The sequence below is a fragment of the Filicampus tigris genome, chromosome 5 (genome assembly GCF_054856515.1).
Source record: "Filicampus tigris isolate MCC_2025a chromosome 5, RoL_Ftig_1.0, whole genome shotgun sequence".
Taxonomy (NCBI): Eukaryota; Metazoa; Chordata; class Actinopteri; order Syngnathiformes; family Syngnathidae; genus Filicampus; species Filicampus tigris.
The window spans coordinates 10,037,466-10,048,888 of record NC_141221.1 but is presented as its reverse complement, the minus strand read 5'-3'; positions in this window follow the sequence as shown (position 1 = coordinate 10,048,888).

The window sequence follows — 11,423 nt, the reverse complement described above, 5'->3', positions numbered from 1 at the left end:
TAAATGTCTAGCCATGCAAGAGTGCATATCTTGGTTAAGATTTGTTTTTCTTCTTCTTCTCAGCACATATACTCCTTAAGATAATAAAAGAGGGTAACCATTTTTAATGAAATCATGTTACTTCAAAAACTTTACTTCAATTTAAATGCTATTCACAGTTTGACTACTTGTGCCACCTCTGCTGGAAATGAAGTAAGTCTGAACTGTTATTTACTGGAAAAGGGAGCTACTTCTTCTCCCAAGCCAAAACTTCTGAATGGATGCCAGCAATAAATGTGTGCGTGTTTATTTACATTCACAGTCACATCCACTTACTGCACACTGTCATTACCGTAGACCCCAAACCCCCTTGCAGCGGCAGCGGGCTAAAATCGGCTGCACTTGATGGCACAAATGAAGGGAAACCGCACAGCGGGCCGACCTCCCAAACGGGCGCTCAGACGAGTAATGATGTAGTGACACTCGGCCACAAGGAGCCTCATTTTGGGCTGGATTCAGGTCTGAAAAAAGTCCCTTTTAGTTTGTCTCACAAAGATGGCTTGGGACTTTCCTTTCTTATGCATAAATGCAACCACTGAAATGTTTACTGTTGTATATTACAAGCATTTGTAGGTCAAAAGTTTGTGGCTTAAACATTTCCTCTGAGGTTTTGTTGTTTAATGTTAGAATTGCATTGCTGTCTGGATGAACCTAAGATTCCTATCCTGTGCACTATTGTGAGTGCATTTGACCAAGATGAAGCTGAATCGTGTGTGTTTGCTACCATGGTAACCCCGCCACCATGATAGGCTCCTGGTTTGCCCTCCCACTATTTTGCAGATTTTTTGCATAACTCTATTTTGGTCTAATTCTCATCTAATTTGGGTGTAATTCAACTATCAACCATTAGATTGCACAGTATTTAGTTGGAGGTGGTGTAGCTTTGAAAGAAGAAGAGTGAAAACAGGAAGTATTTCAGCACAACCTAGTTTTTGGAGAAAATTATCAAACGTCGTCCTCTGTAATCCTGCTTTTTATGCCTAGAGAAAGTGACAGGTTTAGTTTCATTTTATAATTTATATCTCTTGGCACGATTATTGGTGTATATTATGAGATCATAAGTCAACTTTCTTAGTTTGGAAAATATTGTTGTATTGAAAGTGCTTTGAAGGAGAAGTCAACCCAAACAGATTTTTTTTCAAGAATATGTTCTATGCAAGCCCACTAGTTGAAACAAGGCATTCTGATATATATTGCGTTTGTGGAACAAGAGTTAATCCACCTGTTTTCCTGTTTTTTTCTTCTTCTTCTCAGCACATATACTCCTTAAGATAATAAAAGAGGGGAACTATTTTTAATGAAATAATGTTACTTCGAAAACTTTACTTCAATTTAAATACTATTCACAGTTTGAGTAGCCTACCTGTGCCGCCTCAGCTTTCTGAAGCTGAGCCGTGATTGGTCGTTACTTGAGCCCTGAGCAGTTGTGATGTCATTTTCAGTCGACTGAAGTGACAAAATGGCCGACCCATGAGATGGCTAAAAAGGGGTGGATTTGCTGCTTAAATAATATTCCACAAACACAATATTAATCAGAATGCCGTGTTTCAACTAGTGGGCCTGTTTGGGTTGGTTTCCCCTATAAAGATCTTAAAAAAGGTAAGTGTTGTAAAAGCTATAAAAGATGCCTAGCTTCAAACAGCCTTGCTATCACACTATCCTGAATTGACATAATTCTTGGTGAAAATGTGTCCTTAAAATGGCAGACGGCTCCATCGTGCCATGTTAAGCAGGGTACAGACATACAGATTTTTAACACCTTAACCCAATTGTTCTCAATGTGTCCCACTACTGGTACGTGGGATCCCTCTAGTGGTACTTGAATGATCACAGTTGGATTTCTAATAGTTGTCGATAGATGTGAATGTAAGCGTATTGGTTGGTGTGCCCTGTAATTGTCTAACCGAAGTCAGCTGGTGTAGGCTCCAGCTCACTAGTGACCCTGAGGACAAGCGTGATCGAAAATGGATGTACGCCGCCGCCCTGGATGGTTCACCAGCCAAACGTACGTACATGAAACAATAGGAAGAAAAGTAACAGCAAACCGTTATTTTTAGGTGTCTGTGTAAAATGCTTGCTTTTTTTTTTTTTTTTTTTTTGCTCTTTTCTTTCACAACTTTGCCCATCCTGTGCTTGTGTGTGTTATTTCCTCGCACCACCATCCATCTGCTAGCTGTACACTTAAGTAGGCGTACGACTTAATGTGGCTTGAGGTTTCAGCTTTCACATTGTCCCACAGGCTGACACAACTTTTTTTTCTTCCGTTCTTTGCCGGATGGAACAGGAAAAGGCTCTCTCAAAGAAATATGCTACAAGCTATTTTTTTCCCCGCTCGCTTATTATAATTGTTTGTGGATCATGTCAAAAAGTAAAACTACAGATACTTGTGCAATAAAAGACTGCAAGAATCCAGGCTGCCCCTAAATGGTTGCATTTTGTTCAAAAATTTGACATGTGCAACCAGTAAATTTGACAGTTTTTTTTTTTTTTAATTATTCTGAAATATTTTAATATTTTTTGTTACTGGCAAACTTCTGCTCCACCTTTTGCCCATTTGTTGATGATAAATGCAAATATGCACTATTTTACCAACCGACATTAAGTCCGAAAGAAGAAGAGCAGAAATGAGATCACCAAAGAAGGAAAAGCCTAGTCACTGTATGTGAAACACTCATTTGAAGTTTGCTTCAAAAAAAAAAAAAACACTTCTCTGAGCCTCCGCTACCTTAATGCTTATGTTAAAAAGAAGCAGACTATATAACTGTATAAGTCATACATTCTTTATCCTCGGCAAAGAACGACTGATAGGATTTGACACGTCTCAATGCACAGTATATCGTCTGGCTGTCTCATACTTCCCCCATGTGGCCAAGGTGCGTCCACCGGAAAGAGCAGCACTATGACCATTCAATTCATACAGTGACAAAATCATTCTTAAAAAAAATCCATTCAAATCACACCACCATATGTTTTTATACAGAACAATAATATGAGTGCTATTTTGACTCATTCTTCACTCATAAAATAATCTACTTAACTCATTCACTGCCAGACATTTTCCGACCCTCTTTTACCCTAACGTTCAAAAAAAAAAAAAAAAAAAATATGAATAAATTCTTGGGATTGAATGGCTGGACTATGAAAAGACACGTAAATTCGTCAATGGTAGTGAATGAGTTAAGTGCAGAAAGTAACCAAGTATTTGTACTTCATTACATCCCATCGCTGTTGGTAGGAATTGTGTGCTGTATATTTACATGACGGGGCCTCGCGTCGACGTCAGCTTCTACGTCTCTACACCACCACACAGTGTGGCCATTATGGGGGCCATGTGTTTCTGATTACGCAGGCAGAGATTAGAGGGCGGCAAACAGCGGTTGGTGTCTGCCTTTATACCGCCTTCCTCCCGCTCGTCCCGTTCCTGCTCTCCCTTCCTTTCCTCCCGCCCAGCGGGGCTTCTCTGATGTGAGCCGCCAAGTCAATCACCAAAAATCACACCCTTCACCAAATTCTCTGCCCTTTTTTCACTACCGGCATCATTTGGCAGGTGATGCGGTTTTACATTTGAATGCGTAGACCTGACTTGACAAGAATAGAAGCGAACACGATAGAAAAAGCCTTTTCTGTCTTTGTATGACGCCATGAAAATTGGTTTTGGGCAGCCAACGTCACCCTCAGACTCCATTTTAGGCCATCAGATAGACCGTTTTGCATTTAAAGGGAATGATAGGAGCCGCTTTGATTGGCCACGGTTTAGGTCAGCTGTGACCACTCCCACAGTGGCACAGCCCTCCCTCTGGCATATTCTCACTTAGTATTGCGAGGGTTTTCTCTGTGACTTTTTTATCATTACTATGCACGTTAATAGTCGCTTGGCGTTATAAACGGCCATGTTTGATCTGCGTTAGTGAGGGGTGCGGCTTTAGTCAGAGACTCGAGGAAGGGGATTCGAAGTGAGGCTACATTCAGAATTTCTTTTAGTAAAACGTAGTTGTACTTTATGTCCCACCACTGCAGCCAGCAAAGGAGCATAAATACACAAAAACGCAACTTCTTGCCATTACTAACCGCTTTGATTTCCTGTACTCTGCTCAGTTGGCGGTTTAATCTCTTCTGTGGTATAACATTTCACCATTGAACCTGCGCATGGCGGTCAATTTATTCTACCAATTATACAAGCCACTCATTATCACTGCATTTTTTTTTCCTGAATAATAAAGCTGACCTCTTCACACTTTGTGGCTCCACAGTTGTTAACTTATATTTTCATAAATCTACTGCTGATGTTGACACTAGCACACAACATGGAGACCGCAGCTCTTCAACACGACATTCTTCCATATATCATCATTCCTGTACCAGATGTGGCTAAATGTGTTTTTAAAAATCCATCTTCTTGTACAGCTGGTCATGACCAGCTTGTTTTGGAAAACTAACTGATTTTGACCCGAGGCGTACAAAAATATGCCGAAAAATAAGAGCACTATGCTGTCAGATCAGGAAGAGGATAAAAGGCACAATGACTGTCTTTGTCCTTCAGGCACTGTACAGTAAGTATATTCTTGCATCAATGAGTTTGACCCTAAATTAGCAACACTGACGATTGGCTGCATTTAGGCTGCAATAGTCAGTGCATATTATGTCGATATGGAAAAAATTGGGATGCTATGCTGGCTAAATATCCTTCCGCTTTGCAGTATTACATCAAATGGAATAGCCACAGCAGTGTATGATATGCTGCATGGTAGGTATCAAAGATCAGGAGTCCAAATGTCTTCTTAGCAAAAGTTCTTAGCTGATAGGCGGGCAGACTTTGGTACCTCAGGAGAACAGGAAGCGTCTTTAAAACGCAAAGCTCTCATGGGGAGGAGGCAGAGGTGTTCCCACGTTTGATCCTTTGCCAGCCGTCGCAATTCAAGGGGGGGCCCTGGACAGACGCTGCTCGGCACGCTCGGCAAGGTCTGTGTTCCATAAATGTGCAGAAACGGCCTCTTTTTTTTCCACTCTGTCAGCAGATGTGCGCAGAAACATCACCACTTGGCGCGTGCCGCGTAATGTAAGCTGAAAAGTGCTGATCTCCAACTCATGTGGGAAGCATCCACACTTTCAGAAGGGACGCCACATGAATCCTCCTTTCTCAGCCAATCAACCTATTTTCACCCCTACATCGTGTTTGGGTCAAAATTTGACCCATTCGGACTGGGGCTGAACGATTTTGATGGATAAGCTAACTGCATTTTGTTTTCCCTTCAATATTACGAGAGTTAATATGTGATTATTTTTTCAAGGTCCTTTTCCCATGTTTTTTTTAAAAACACATTTTTACAAACATGCGATAAATTAATCTGTAAATAACAATAAACATGATGAAATATATTAGATTTCAATTTCTTCAGCACTGAACTTATCTAGACAGTATACAAATAAATAAAATACACATATTTTAAGAAAAAAAAAAAATCCTATACCAACCAATCGAAATGAAGCAGAAGTCGTTTTTTTCCAAATTGCAGACTCTGTGATTTGGAAATTGCATTCGCCTCATTGCAATGTCATTTTGAATTTGATTAATCGTTCAGCCCTAATTCTGACATTTGACAGCAATAATAAAAAAAAATATATATATATATATATATATATATATATATATATATATATATATATATATATATATATATATAAAAGGTATGTACAAAAGAGGGCAAAAGTCTCCATATGGCGTGGGGAAAAAAGTGAAAAAAAAAGTTGACGGATTGATTCTGACAAGAAAAAAAGATGGTGGTATGGGAATCTTGAAACTGTTCATGTCATAAATGTGTGAACTGTATTTTTCATATGACAATGGTAACAGTGTTCAAGAGTGGGCTTGAAACAATCCAGAGAACTGTCTGTGTTCCACCACATTTGCATAGGTTTCTCCAGAAACATGAATCTGTTGGTCTTTGAAGGGTCATCTGGAAAACTCACAACAGTGAAAGAATATCATAATCATCATGGCTGTTGTTTAAAATAGGAAATAAATAATCACTGTTGAGAGTGGATGCTTTTATCCATAAATGATTGGTGTAGAACTTACTCATTCAAAAAATAACTACTTTACCTTTTTTCTGAAACATTGATTAAGGATTAATCATTTGCGTTAGACAGGTTATGAATACATTTTGAAAAGATCTGTATTGTGTGGCTTTAGTAACTCGAATCATCTTTCCCCCTTAAAATGAAGTGACGTGCTATTAATCCATTTCAGGCTCCCTGTGTTTTTCTTTGTACAAAAAAACAGCACTCTCTCATATTGTACTTGTAAAAAAACATAACTTAATGACAATTGAATACAAAGTAAAGAAATTAAACAGTTTTTGCAACATTCTTTGCTTCAATTCAATCGTGCTGCTCCCTCTGTTTGATTGTGTTTAAATAGCCATTTGTTGAAGGGATATTTCACCGCTACACTCATGCTATTCATTAGCCTATTAGTCTATTGGGTTCCCCACTATGCGTTAACATTAAGTCATTAGACTTTAAGGCAAAGATATGTGGTTATTTGAAATACCCAACCTTTAATGATCTTAATTTGATGTTTAGTTTGTCAGTATTTTTTCAGTAGCTTATGTAAGTGTTAAAGAAGCCAACTAGCTCTTCTCAGCAAAAACAGCTTGAGGCCCTGCATGTTTACGAAAGCCACTTAGCGAGGAGGGCTCCCTGTTTTACTGCCTTTTACTTGACGCATCATATACGGTACAGGGGACCGACCGCACTCTCAGTCTCAGAGGTTATTGTCTGGAAAAGATAGAGGCACAGATACAGCATTCCAAGCTTGGAATACTTTTTATTGTTACTGGAAGCAGTAGTTGTAATGTGGGTCACAGTGAGATGCACGGTATAGCCAGCAAAGTTCCAGGAAGTAGCCAGATGTGTTTTACTGGGACACAACGTGCCTGCGCCCTCTCCACATTTAACTGACGGAGATCATTCAAACGGATAACAGTGTTGAAGTGCTGAAAGGCTGGAGAGCTTAGTGCTAATTAGCATCTATGATTGATAGACAGATAGCTTGATACTTTATTCATCCCCGAAATACTTTGTCCCTTAGGTTCAGCAACAACATGTAGACAGACAATATAGTACTCACAGTGATGTATTCTTTATCTTCTGCGTATAATGACCAATATTAGTGCCGTACTGATAAGCTCAGAGCGGGGTGGAGACGATATTATGAATCCCACTGTTCTAGGCAGGACTCACTGGAATATGATTGGCTGCTGCAAAGACGCAAGGATTGCGAGATTCACAATAGCGTCTCACAGTACGTCCGTCTGTCTGTCTTATACTACGCTCAGGTGGCCAAGGCGGGCAAACCTGAAGGAGCAGCATTCAAATGATGCAGTGTGACAAATGAAGTTGTTCAGCTTGTTTTCAGTCAATTGAATTATGTATGTTTTTATATTTTGCAAATTGGTCTGATTGCATACTGTATTTAATAAATACAAATTAAAAGATGAAAATACCTTGAACACTGGGAAAATAGCATTTGTTGCTGGTCCACACTTCCTATAATTAAACTTTGCCATAATTTAAATCACTTAATTTTTTGGGGGGGGTCTGTATTAATTTGTCACTCAAATTTCAGACCCATACACATATCACATTTAGAGTTGTAAAAAGTCATACATTTAAGTGTATTTTGGAGAGTGCAATGGCCCTTCAACATGTTAATAAACGCAGGCTCTCCTTGTTGTTGAATGACATAAAGGGGTTCATTTTCTCATGAACCAACAAGCTTTGCAGCATCATAATCTTTTCATGTTGCCAACACTTTGTGAGGCGATGTGACCTTTCCATAAAACCACCACAGATTTTCTCATGACCAAGCAAAACAAAGCATTCCCAGCAGCAAAAACCAGCGCCAAGTGCTGATGCCAACTCTGAGAGATCTCCATGACTTTCCAAAAGCTTCAATCTTTGCGGTCTAAGAATAGCAAGCGAGATATTATTCCTTCCAGCAGCGCCCACCTGCTGTTGGGCGAGCCAGGACTTTCCTGTGCATCCACAACAGAAGAACCGGCGTCCAAGACTTGATCATGATCGTCTGAGGAGCTGAGGAACTGAACACTCGAGGTATGTACAAAAGAGGGCAAAAGTCCCCATATGGCGTGGGAAAAAAAGTGAAAAAAAAAAAGTTGACTAATTGATTCTGACATCTGAGTGATGTTATTTTAATGAAATATCCTTGTTGGCATCATCGCCAGGAGTTTTCCAACATGAAAAGTATTTTAATCAATAAATGATGTGCTCTTTCCAAGTACACTCGTTGTGTGTAAGCCCATGAATCTGTAATCAGACCAATATGGTTCAATAAATCCTCACTAAAGCTACACAAAGTGAATTTCTTTAACGTGCGTCTGTTTTAAATGCGCAATGGGACGTTCTCATCCAAGAGCAAATCTGATCCTTATTTGTTCTCGTTTCCATTGTTGTTTTATTTGGTTGGCATTTTGAAACATCCATTGTCTATACCGCTTGTCCTCATTTGGGTGAGCTGGTGGAGATTTGGCTCAAAATTATTCACACAAATACATCTGCGATTTTCACGTGTTTTTCGGATCCACAAATATATTACGGATTTTCACATGTGTTTTGTAATGTTGTGTGTGCATTTATCATTCATCTGAGTTTGAATTGTCGAATATGGTTTTGTCCCTCCTCCGTCCGTTAGGGTGCAGTGTTGCTGGCTCCATTGAACTGGAATGAAATATCTCCCGTTTTTTTTATTTTTTGGGGGGTTTAAAAAATTGAATTTGAAGAATGTAAAACAATCCTTTAGCTGATATTTTATTATGTTTTTATTGAACACAAGTCAGGAATCAAAATACGACAACAAATTACGGTCCTATTTTGTTTCCCTCGAACCCTCTTCTTGTTCTACGCCACTGCAGCAGCAAACAAAAAAGAAGAACAAGGCAAAACAAGCTTCTGGAAAACAAATCTGTCGTATTTTGTTTCCCTACTTGTGTTAAATAAACAGCCTTTTAACACGTGAACGTTGATAACTGCTGTCGGTGTGAATGTGTTGAAACGCCGTGACGTCTGTGTCAAAAATAAATGCACGCGTCTGCTTATCCACAAACGCACGTTCGATAATTGCAGAACACATGCAGAACTGAAAATTTAAGTCATGATAAATGCACACACAACATTAAAAAACACACACATTGTCGCCCTCTTAAAATAATGGCTCAAGTCATTTTTTCCTTTTTTTTTTTTTTTTTTTTTAGAAAACAAAAAATGAACAACATTCTGATTATCTTATGAGTATTATTTCATTTCAGGCATAGAATTGAATTATCTATTTAACTAAGGATGGAGCTGATTGTAGCAGAGGTGGCCAGCATCCTGGTGAGATGTTTAAATTAAAAAAATACATTTGGTCAAATTTAGATCATTATTTTAAGAGGCTGATGACAAAATTGTGAATAGATTTGTAGATTTATTGAGTATTTTAATCAAATGTGATTTGCGAAAAATAAAATGTGAAATAACTATCAAATACAGTACTTCACATAAAAAGTGACTGAGCCAGCATGGGGCATAGGCCTGTGTGCAAATAAATGGTCAGAATGGTAGCACCTCAGTTGCCACAATTTGAGCCAGGAAAAACGCTGCCTATGGGCAATTTAGTCTTCAATGAATCTAAGGAATGATTTGGAATGTGGGAGGAAACACAGATAAAACATTCTTTACACAGGAAAGTATAAGCCAAAATTCTAACTCAGAACCTCTGTGAGGCACACATGCTAACCAGTGCTAGTGCAACCACACCAAACATCTGAACTGTCTTTCTTCTTTCTGTAACTTTCAATCAAATATGGAAACGTGAACGACAGAACAATGCCATAAACACAATCGCATAGCTAGGTGAAAGTTAAGAGTGTCCTGAAACGCCCTCCTTTCAGAGATAACAAATTTCTCTCGAGGAACTCTTACTTCTACGTGAAATTGTCTTAAAATAGGTTTTTCTTATAAAGCTTTATGACAATGAACTGATTGCCTAAGAGTACATGTCACTTTACACACTGTACACTATCTACACTACATAGAGGTCTGTGTGTGTGTACGTGTTTCCCGACACGTCATACTAGAGAGAAAATGAAGATCAGCACTCAAATCCTAGAAAGAGGTTCAAGAAAGGGGAAGAGGTGTCCGCCATCGTACTCAGGGATGGGCTGCAGTGACATCATGTGGCTAAAAGCTGTAACTGAACCCTGAATTGGTCCTCATGTGGACCTCAAGAGTCAGGCAGCATTCAAGAGGATTGGCTGAAAGTGGATTAACAATCATACATACATCAATTTACTTTGTTGGCTTGGGTAAAAAAAAAATACATGAACTGCTTTTGAATGGGAGTTGCAACAGGGGTTGGAATGAATCCTGAAATTTACCCAAAATGGCTGCTTCTAACTAAAATGGCTGACTTGCTAAATTTCAGACACAGGTCCTTGTCCATCCTGCCATGATTGACACGTTCACCAAATTTCATCTTGATTGATTAATTTTTATAATATTTTTTTCCAAACTTTCCAGGAAATGCTACAAAGTGAGTTCTGGGGGGTGGAGTTTCGTGTTCCCTAAAATTCATACAGCACATTTTCATCAAGATACATTAGCTTGTCAATCTAAATACAGAACTGCGTTACATTATTTGGGCATTCTATAAGTTAGAAAGTCACATCAGATATGCTTGCAGAGAACCAAAATTCCTTCTTTGCAAATATGTTTTAGGGACAGCCGAGTACTGATTCCAGGTATCAGTATCGGGCCAAAACCGGCCTTATTTAATGTAGTATTTAATGAAGTACTCGTGAAGGCTGCTGATATCAGCAAATGATACTTAAAAGGGAAGTCAAGGCAAAACATTTCTTTGTAATAATTTAGTTTATGTGCCCCGACTAGTCGAAAGGTGGTGTTCTAAATAATATTGCGCTCGTGGAATAACAATTAACTAAATGAACCCATGCGTTTTCATTGTCAGGGTGCTGCCATTTTGTCCTACATTGCCCTCTGTTATCAACTGAAATTAACATCAAAGTGCCCTCGGTCTCGTATTTTGGACATCATGGATCATGTTCTCGTTATTTGGTCAAGTGACGTTGGCAATGTGAGCCAGAGGTCACTTTGGCGCCAATTTCAGTAGACGGAAGAGGGTGGTATATGCCTGAGTATGTCTTTAGGCAAAAAAAAAACATTACAAAAAACATTGAGTTAATTCTCCTTGCCAATAGTTGGCGCTAAACTGAGGCTCTTTGACACATCGACAAACCATCATCATGTGCGACAGAAAGAAAGGTGCTTCGTCACAATTATCTGTTCATTTATATTTTATGTATCAA